The following is an 11,002-nucleotide window of genomic DNA, read 5'->3' on the forward strand; positions in this document are numbered from 1 at the left end:
CTACCTTGCAGAGGTCCTGTGAGACCTTGACAGTTTACTTGGCTAACCTTCAGTTTCCCCATCAAATGGTGAACAAACTTACCTCCTAGGATATCTGTGAAAATTAAACAGTGCACCTGTAACTCATCAGTAAGATGATAGTAAGAGCACCTGTCTCAGCTCTTGATATACTTCTGGCTACTAGGAAGGTAAAAGTGTCCATAAACCTCTCCCTAATGACCCACATAGTCAATTAACAGTAGACGTTGACCATTCTATTTTAAGCTACTTTTTACCTCCTTTTCCATTATATCAAGCTCTCTGGAATGCTTTTGGCAAGCTGCCTTCTGCGTAAGTACACCCACGTGCCCCCACAGCCGGGCACAGGCCTGACAGGAAGCCGCAAATTTGGTTTTGTTACTTAAACCAAGGGGCTTTTTCCATCTTTGCTTTCAACACAGAACCCCGCCTGGAATCAAAGGCAGCTGAAGAAATGGAAACAGAGTTGAAGGGGTGTCTTCAGTGATCTGGCTTCTCCTGTCACAAGGAGCAATGGGAACCCCACAGCAGGAACTCCATCACATATCAGTAGGTCCAAAGGCCCTCAGTGACCTGCCTGGGTAAATGGCAGTGTCTCCTACCGTAAGAGTACAAAGTTCTCATCTCAGAGGATGAAAGTAAGAGTGGTCAAGCAAAAGTACTCAGATACTGCCTCGCTGTTATCGTGAAATCCTGAGGGAGCTGCCCTTTGGTGAAGGGCAAACTTTGGTGAACTGCCTCAGTGCTGGAAGTTCTGCCAGGAGTCCACCAACTAACTAGGTCCTCGAATTCACTCCTGCTGAGTCTGTCAGAAATTCAAGGGAGCGGGTCCAAGGAGCTAGCCAGGTGTAATATCCAGCTAAAGAAGAAATGAGAGCATTTCCAGGTAGAGCCAAGCCACAGCTCCATGGGGATCAGGAAGTGCGGGCTTACCACAAAGCCAGTGAGCAGCAACAAGCACTTCCGGGTCAAGTCATGGTGTTCTCCACAAGAGCGAACACGAGGACAAGACGCTTGCATCCACAAGCCACAGACCTCCAGGGATCTTCACTCCCACAGCTTCCCCTGGAGGAAAGGCCTGGCCTCTGCTCCAACCACAGACAGAGCTTGTTATGTGGGGGCAGCAGCCTCCCCTGTCAAATTGTGTCACATTTTGTTGGGAGAGAATGAAGTTTTCCACTTTGTCCCATGATGAAATGGAAGCGAAAGTGGAAATGAAAATTCGTCTTCCATGGCTTGTTCCCACCAGGATGCCCTTTCAGACTGAGGAAGAGGAAGAAAGAGGAGGAGAAGCAGCAGAATATACTCAGTGGAATATACTTGGGCTAGTATATTTAGAACAATATGGGCGCTGCTTACAAGTGTTTGATGTCATTCAATTTTGACAGAAAAAAAAAAAATCTTTGGATGTTTTCATAATCTACTGATAGTCTGTTCTCTTAGAGAAAAGAAAATTTCCAAAATTATTGGCATCCCACCCCTGTCCTCTTGCACATTCTGGAATATTTAGGGACTAGCCCTACTCTGTGATAGCTGCATCCAGTGTCTTGGGAGTTGAGAACTTTCCAGAGTGGCAGGGGGCAGTAATAGGAGAAGACGGAGCCCTCGAGCCAAACACGTTCACTAACATATACGCCTCCTCGCAGCAGAGGCTTAACCCACAACAGGGAGAGGCAAAGATTCAAGGGCAACAAGAGGGGTGGTTGGCCAACCATCCATGCATCAAAAGGACAAGTAGCCATCTCCCTCCAACACTTGAGTGGAAGAACGCAGCAGACGAGAAACAATAAATTGTCAAAATGGTGTAACCGTATGCAATCCCCAAGAGATCTAACGGGGTTACACACACACACACACACACACACACCTACACACACACACCGAGAGTCCTGTGAAATATAACCTAACACTGCCTTATGAATTTTCATACTCCTCTGTGATCCATCATAGCAAATATTACCCCCAAACTATCATCCATCATTAGGAGTACTACAGGCAGGCAGGGGGCACAGCGCTGAGGGGGTCCACAGGCTCTACTCCCTGAGGGGCCTCCCCCACCCCTTGCAAGTCATAAATTGGGAGCTCACTAAGGAACAAAGTGCTAAGGCAGCAGACATCTAGCCAGCACCTGTTCTTGTCTGGGAGTGGGGGCTGAGAGGGGGGTTCCCTGTTAGTCTGGGAATTCACTTCCACCACACATAGAAAGCTGGGCAGGCAGAGGGTGCCCTCAGCAGAAGACTTCTCCTAAACGAAGTCTTGCTTTCCTCTGCAGCTGTCACACTTGGGAGGCCCTGGCACTGTCCTAGGCATGAATTTTCCTGTTGAGGTTCCACTCCCATCCATGAAATGGGCAGCTTTTTAAAAGACATTCTGAAATGGGACCCCAAAGCTTTCATCAGATCTTTCCCAAGCCTGTCAACCTCAGGGTACAAGAGAAAGAGTGGAAAAAATTAAACAAGAGAAGGATTAAAGAAGAAAGGGCAGGAAGGATAAAGAGACTGAGGAGGACAAGTGCCTCCCTATATAGCCTCCCACTGCATCCTTGCAATAACCCTAACAAGAGAGAATTATGTGCTCTCATTTTACAGAGAAAAAAAAATGAGACTTCAGTTACTTGATTTGTCCATGTGCAATATTATTACTTTATGCTTTATTTTCTCAGAAGGCCAACAGGCTGTGGTTGTCTCTACACTGTCAAGAGGAATGGATAGACCCATTCCTGCAGGTCTTGCTCACAGGTGGATCCCACCACCCCTTTCATCCTGTGGAGCATCCTGAATGTTGCTGAGAAGGAGAACAGAGAGGTTGGAGAGTCATCAGCCCAACCGGAAGGTCAACAGAATCAGGACACTGAGGGTCTAAGTCCTTGGCTGGAAGTGAGTGGAGTCAAAGAAACTCATCAGCCCAACCTGGTGAAGCCACACATGGGTGGGGTGGGGGGGTGCAGTTCCAGAATGCTAGGGATGGCTGGGCACTTGTTCCTTGGTGTGTAGAGCTTAACAAGCTGCAATGGGGTTGCTACCTCTAAACCAGAGATTCAGAGAATTCTGAAGACAGTAGGGTCCCAGCTTGTGCGGGCATCCCATAGCCCTGGGACAGGCCGAGAAGGGAGCCTGGTCTTCATTGTCTGGGTGGGACCCAAGAAGGCTTCCTGCCAGGACAAGACAACCCAAAACTAAAAGGCTGGGGGGTAGGCCACTACAGGCAAGACTTGAAGGGGGATTTAACAGAACAGCATCAATATACTGTGCCTTGCAAAGTTCCCCATAGGGGTGCTTCTGAGGGACCTTCCGATGACACGGAGAGCAGACTGCCATTTTTTAAGGTCTGAAAATGAGCCTGAATTGTCAAATTCTGGCAAGCAAAAGGCAATGAGAAGATTTGGGTTCCTGGGATTAGAAAGTGAGGTTCAACATAGCGTGATGGAAGATAGCAGGGGAAAAACAGAAAAACCAGTATTTTCCAACTTCAACCCTATCAGAGGTAGCACAACCAATAGGTTGGTTATACCGAATGTTTCCAAAGTCAGAATTTGTACTTTCTTTTCTAACTCCAAAGGCAAAGTTCTCTTTAGTACTATGGGGCTAGAAATCAAATGCAGTTAAGGTCCTCAAACGGATGTTATAGAATCACTTTTTCCTGAGGCTATCAACAGCATCATAAATCTGCTGCAGGAATTCAGATCTGTTTAGGAACTTACATAGGGATCTATAGTGGGAATCAGCCCAGAGCCATATAATTTCGTCCACTATGTGTCAAAGCTGTTGGATTGAGAACCCGGGCCAACTCAGCGGAAGACGCAGAGAAGTAAGTATGGACTAAGACTGGACTAAATGGAACTCAGGCTCCTCTGAGCCCTCCAGACGAGGCCTTAACCTTGGGCTGCTTTTAGCAAGAACTTCCTGACCCTTGGCTTCTCTTCTTCATTATCTCCCATCTATTGGCCTCCTCGCGCTAGCTATAAACCCCCAACGGTCTTTGCTGTATTCAGTTAGGCTCCGTCTCTGTCCCCTGCTCCAACGGTCTCCCCTCTATGGCCACGGTCTTGAATAAAATCTTTCTTGCATCATAACAAGGACCTAGTGAATCATTTCTCATTAACAGCACTGGCCCGGGATCCTTCCTAACCTAGTGCAGAATGGCAAGGAGAACAGTGACCTCCATGACGTGTGTCTGTGGTTTTGCCAAACCTGATTCTCCCCTCACAGTCACCAAGTACATTTTGAATTTTCTCACCCTTTTTAGATTGTATTAAAGAGAAAACAAAGATTTGGGGGAAAATGGAAAAAAAAAAAAAAAACAAAGCCTGAAGAAGGGTGCCTGGCTGGCCCAGTTGATAGACATGTGACTCTTGATCTCGGGGATATAGTTTCGAGCCCCACATTGGGTGTAGCGATTACTTAAAAACAAAATCTTTAAGGGGCACCTGGGTAACTCAGACAGTTAAGCGTCAGACTCTTGGTTTCAGCTCAGGTTGTGACCTCAGAGTCCTGGGATAGAGACCTGCTCTCCGGGACGTCTGCTTATCTCCCTCACGCTCTCTGCGCCTCCTCCACCTGCTTGCTCGTGCATTCCAAATAAGTAAATCTTTAAAAAATAAAATAAAATTTTGAATTTTAATATGAAAAATAAAAATAAAATAAAATCTTTTTAAAAAGTTAAAAAAAAAAAAAAACAAACCTGAAGGAAATATCACAAAGAGACCAAGGGGAACAGACCGGTCAGTCTGTAGGACAAAGAGAAAGGGCCTGCAGCACAGGCTGGTGAGGAAGGGGAAAGGAAGGAGGTTTCGCCAAGTCAGGCTTATGGACTAAATGTTATAGCTTTATAAATTCCCAGAAGTGCAAAAAAGATCTCGCTGTATATAATGCTTTAAAAAGTCACAGAAGGAAAAAGGAAATGAATTCAACTCACTTGCTTTTGAGGCTGCCTTTAAAAAAAAAAAAAAGGCAGATAAATGCTGCTAACAGAGCTCTTTGCAATGTTTCAAAATGAATAAATAAAACCTTCCCTGCCAACTTTTTTTTATTATTATGTCTGTCTCTGACTTTTTAAATGTTTTCCTTAAAAATGTTTTCATGCTTCCTTTTCCCTGAACGTTTTACAGTTCGCCTTCTTAAATTTCACTGGAGACCTGCAAATCAAGTTGTATCTTGCTGATTTGATAGCTGCTTTTACACAGCCCAGCGGAAGGCAATGCCTTGGCATCACTCTTGCTGGGAAGAGAGTTTATTAGCAAGCCCTCCCCTGCTCGGCTGGCAGGAGGACGTGCGAGGAAGGCCAGACTAGGCAAGGTCTGGCCCAGGGGCCAGCCGGCAGGTGTCTGGATCAGGCGGATGAGGCCACTCAGCAGTGACCTTCAGTCTCATAGCGACAACAAAGGAAAATCACCTCTCTCTCCAAACATCATTAGAGGCCCTCTCCTCCCTCCCTGGTTGGGAGAGGCGAAGGGAGAGTAGGCAGCAGCAAGAGAAGAAAAATCCTTGTTTTGCAATCCTGGTAATTAGTCCTAGAGGATTTCTCCCACTGCTTCGGCTGCCAGGAAGGCCTGGGAAAGTGCAGTGGCTAGGCCTGCTACCCTGGCCACCACGGAGGCAACTCCCTACTTGAAATTCAAATGAGTGTGGCTCTGACCTTTCCTGTCACATATTTTATCTCAGAGACAGTTTACAAGGCCTCTCCTTCATGCAGGTCATGTTTTAGTTTAAACAGAAATACTCTCGTAGGTGTTAGATGCGAGTTAATGATTACACTGAAATCATTCTAATTAGGCTTTGTTGTTACACGCTGCCCTTTGGGGCCTGCCGCTGTTGTCACATAAAGTATTTTGTAGAAAAATAATTGGTCTGAGATCCCTTCCTTCCTCTCTCACATACCCATCTCCTCTCTCCACCACTCCACAATCCCCACACTGTTCTTTCTTTCTTTCTTTTCTTTCTTCTTCTTCTTTTTTTTTTTTTTTTTTAATAATTATTGATTCTTCAGCACTTGATCAGGGAGATGATTTACCTTCAGTCCCTGTGAAGCTTCTGGAAGGTGTCAGGGCAGAGAGGTATCTGCCACCAAGAGGGTGGGAACTGTGGCCCATCCTTGGCCAATTGGGGCTTGGGTCCACCATCAGAGGGAGAGAGAGGAGGAAATTTCTTTCAGGGCTCTTCCCAAGCTCCCTAACATTTTGGTTTGTTTGAGTGGGGAGCCTGGGTGGGGGGTGGGGGTGGGGAGGTGCCAAATTATTCAGGGAGCCTTGTCATCCTCCAGGTGTGGGGCGCAATTAGGGAGTGGGTAACACTGCTTTCTCTCTTTGGCTTATTCATCATTTACATACATCTGCATACAGACACCATGCTCCGTGCAATCTCAAGCAATTTTCTATCTTGTTATTGCGAGGATTTTTTTTTTCCTTCTCTCAACTTTTGTTTCTTCTCATTTACCTGGAATGATTGACCCAGGTGCCTTATGGAAAAAGCACTTAACAACCTGAGGGGAGAGGCTGCACTGAACGCTGCAGTAAGAGTTTACAAAGTGGGTAGTCACGAGAGGACCTTTGGGGCCATGGCTAACAGGTCTGTTCTGGAGAATGGACAGCAACTGATGATGAGATAGACGGTCACTTAGAGAAAAAAAAAGTCACACTTTTCCTGAACCTCTGACAGTTAACAGGTTGGCTAAAGGGTTCAGAGGAGCAGAAGGCTTCAAATGAAGGAGGAAAGATTCAGACTGGGTAGGATATGCTCGCTGAATGTCCCAAGTAAACCCGGAAGGGGCTTCGTATCCCTGCTCAGAGATTGGTTGGCTCTACCTGTGAAGGTGGCTTTCAATCTTAAAAATAATGAAAAAACTCTTCTGAGGCCAACCTATCCCAGCCACTATAAATCTGTACCCTGTATAACAAAAAAAATCAGAAAAACTTAAAAGAAATGAGGTTTTTGTGGCAAGAAGTTGTTTGAGGCAGATGGGCAGAAAATGTACTTATTCCAATAAAAAAGTATAAAGAATAAAAAATTTTAAAGCATCATTACAGTTTATCTTAAAATTCCGTATCTCTAGGATATGCTGTCTTTTCCAATAATCCTTGCTACTCAAGGTGTGGCTCATGGACCCACAGCCCTGGCTTGACCCTGGGAGGGGGAGGGTTGTCAGAGAGGCAGAAATCTCAGGCCCAGCCTCAGATCTGTTGAAAAGAATTTGCACAGGAACAAAATCCCAAGCGATTCAAGAGCACATTAGTGTGAGGGGCCTGCTTTACTGCCCTCCTATCTTCATCAGGATCTCGGACTCTTATTTCCCCATATCAGGGTTCCTTGACCTAAGTAAAGGGTTTGCTTTCTCTGAAATCCACCTCATCTCACACTATCAGAGGGAGAGACACCACTTAAAAAAGAAAAAAGAAGAAGAAGAAAGAAAGAAAGAAAGAAGAATGAAAACTTCTCTTCATTGAGAAATATGTTGTAGTGTGTGGCTTTTCTTTTTGGCTTGGGGCTCGTGTTTAGAGAGCCCTGAAGACTTTCAAAGAAAGCCATCAAATTAAAACACTGAGTTAGAAACCTCGTGGTCTTTTTCTCTTAAGAGCGAATGTGAGTTGTCAGTCCACAGAAATCCTTGTTTCTATGAATAAACATTCGGCCTGTGATGCTAAGAATTCAATTAATGTTCCGTGCGCGTGTGAAAGGACGAGGGTCCCATTGATGGATTCGCTGGCCCTCTGTTAGGATCAGGTTTTAGAGATTCGTTTCCTCTGACATGTTTTAGATAAAAATTTCTTCAGACAGCATATATAGAATATATATATATTTAAATGTGTGTGTGTGTAGATAAATACACTTTCCTTCTAAGCAATTAGGCCAGTTTAATCCCCCCACGAACCCCAGATCCTCATGCCCGCCAAGGCCTCCAACTACAGTGTGTTGGTAACACCTTTGTCACTGCCTAAACAAGGCATCAATAATTAAATTCCCATTTGTAAAAAGAGGAAATTATTCATGCCATCAGCACTCCCCATCAATAACAGGAGGAAACCTAACTATCTCATTACCCCATCACACTGTGTGCAAACAGAACTGCCCGTTGTTGACAATAAATATTTGATAAGGGAGGAACCAGGAAGGAGAAACCAAGGATGCCGAGAGTTGCTGCTTGAGCATTGCCAACGACCCACCCAGGGGCTGGGGTTTACCTCACAGACCCTCCCTGCCTGGCCCCACAGAGTCGCCACCAACTGACCGCAGCTGACTGGCACGCTGGTCATCTGCCTGCTTCCGAATCACACAGCCTTCCTTCAGTCACGTCTCAAAATAGAATCAAACCTTGGTTCCCCCTTTTCTCCCCTCCTTTGCTGTCTCAACAAATTCCTAGAGAAGTTGCTCAGTTCACTTTTTTTTTAAGCTGTTATACCTGAAACATTGTCCTACCACTCCACATTCTGACTGACGAGGTCAGGGCAGAGCTCCAGGCTCAGTGGTCCTGGTTGAGTTTTCCACAGACCTGCTGTGAGGAGTCTTCTTTTTTTTCTTGTGCCTCTGTTTTCTCAACTCTAAACAGAGACATTTGCAAGAGCTGACTTGTCTTTCTACTCTTAACAAGTGACTTTTTGAGAAAAATCTTCCAGCTACCCGCATAAAACACAATACAGGAAAATCACAAGTGATCAACAAGGAGAGAGGGGAGTCATTTTCAGTTTGATATTATTTTTCTAAGATCAGCAGCGACGTCCATACTTCTAGCCCCTAGGTTTCTGCATTCTGCTGAATAGCAATAATGCTGATTGTTTTATAAAGTGACTCTCTGTTCCTTGCCACCATTTATTGACCACCCTTCTTGGCCCTTCTAGAATCTCTGGGAGCAGACCTACACAGATGACATCTTCCACATTGACTTGTTCTCTAGCTTTTCTGGGCCACATGAAGACTCTAATAAGAGATCAGAAAGCACTTGACAGATGCTTGTACAGTTCTGCACCTCACCCTCCCCATTTTGCAACCCTTCTAGAACACTAGTCACATCTTCCCATAACAGCAGCTCCTACTGGACCGTCCCTTCCCTACTGCTCCAGTTCTCACTGGTCAGGGGGCCTCTTTTCCACCCTGCTCCCTTAGCCCCAAGCACAATAACACCTCCCCACAGCTGCTAGCCTCTGTGGCTTCTTTTAGCCTCCCCATACTTCTCTAAATAGCACTTTCAATAAAGCCTTCTATTTGAGCCATCTGAGTTCAGTTCCATTTCATGTCAAACATCTAAGTGACACACAGGGTAAATATTAAGACTAACCAATTTAAAGTAATTTTAAACTAACTACATTAGTTTGGGAGGGCTGTCATGACAAAGTCCCATAGACCCGGGGGCTTATTTTCTCACAGTTCTGGAGGCTCAAAGTCTGAGATCATAGTGCAAGCAAGACTGGGTTTTTGCTTTTGTTTTTGTTTTTTTCAGAGGCCTTTCTCCTTAGCTTGTGGATGGTGGTCTTCTTCCCGTATCTTTGCATTATAGTGAATGAAACCTGGCTGTGTTTCTAGAATATTCTTCAAAAGAGGTCTCCCAAGCATAAGCCCAAACCACTCCTAGTGCCATGTTCTCAAGAGAGGATGTGGCACCAGACAGGCACTCCCACCCCATACCGGTCACAATGGGTGTTGGTTTTACCCACTTCAGCCAAAGGAAACTGTATACGATGGTGGGAGAGCCAAGCTGGGAGGCAGAAAACGAGGTCCCCTCCCGGCACGGAAGTGACCATCACTTAGTGTCTCAGATGCCCCATTTCTTCATTTATGAAATAGTAGTATCAACTAGCTCCTGAGATTATTGAAAGAATCAAAGGAGATACGTGTGAAAGCCTTTGTAAACTTAAAATAACATCCTAAACAAGTATCCCAGCATCCAATTGTATTATTTTCTATTTTTCAGAGCATTAGAATTCAAAGACAATAAATCCTTTGAAGGTAGGAAATCTTGTCATGCACTAACATGATTTCTTCCACAGCTCCTAGCTGGGCACACTGAGGGTTTTCAATAAGTATTGGTGGAATAAAAGTTTCTAGAATGCAGTGTTTATCAAACTGCTTTTAATTAAAAAGCAAAACATTGAACAAAAGCACCCAGCTTTGGAAGATGAAACTAGTGCTTGAAATATCTATTAGCTTACCCACTAAGTTGAGCTTATGAGAATTTCCCAGCATTTTTGCCAATATCTCTTTGTAATTACAGCACATCAATACATGTAAAATGCATTCAGAAAAACATTTATCAGTATTCCTTCCAGGGGCCATCGGATATGGTATATAATTTTTGGCCGATGGTGGGAGAGCATCTTCAGTTTCCTGATAATTAGATGGGACCTTCAGTGTAATTGAAATTGGTACCCAGTAACAGCTCCAGCCTCAAATCAACACATCACGGGGTCACGCTTCCTCTGAAATTTTATTTTATGGTGGGCTGAGCTTTGCATCGCTCTTACATTATATCAAGTCACACTGATTGCTGGAATCCTAATTCTTCTTCAAATGTACCCATGCTGAAAAGTTTTATGAGAAATACTAAGGAAATCTAACTGGAGATGGGAAGTATCAGATGATACATGGGGATTATAAATTGGGATTTTCTTTTTCCTCCAAGAGATACTTCCTTGAATCTTCTGAATTTCTCCTGATGGCTTTCTGCAAATCCCTTCATTTCAACTCACTATGGTATGAGCTCTGATGTCAGACAACCTGGTTTCAGTGCTGACTCCGCCACTTACTAGCTGTGTAAACGTGGACACATTTCTAGACCTCTCTGGACTTCGTGTCTTTTGTAAAACCAAGATAATATAAACAGCTGCCTCACAGAGCTGTTCTGTGAACTAAAAGAGCTAATTAATGGAAAAGACATCAGACTGAGGCTGGCAAATAATGAGGTCTGAATAAATACTAGTGTTGTTGTTATAAAAATTTTCGATCTTCCTTTCTCTAAGTACGTCCATATGAGACTTAAGTGTAAGAGTCCTATATGCTAG

The sequence above is a fragment of the Meles meles genome, chromosome 11, assembly GCF_922984935.1.
Source record: "Meles meles chromosome 11, mMelMel3.1 paternal haplotype, whole genome shotgun sequence".
Classification (NCBI taxonomy): domain Eukaryota; kingdom Metazoa; phylum Chordata; class Mammalia; order Carnivora; family Mustelidae; genus Meles; species Meles meles.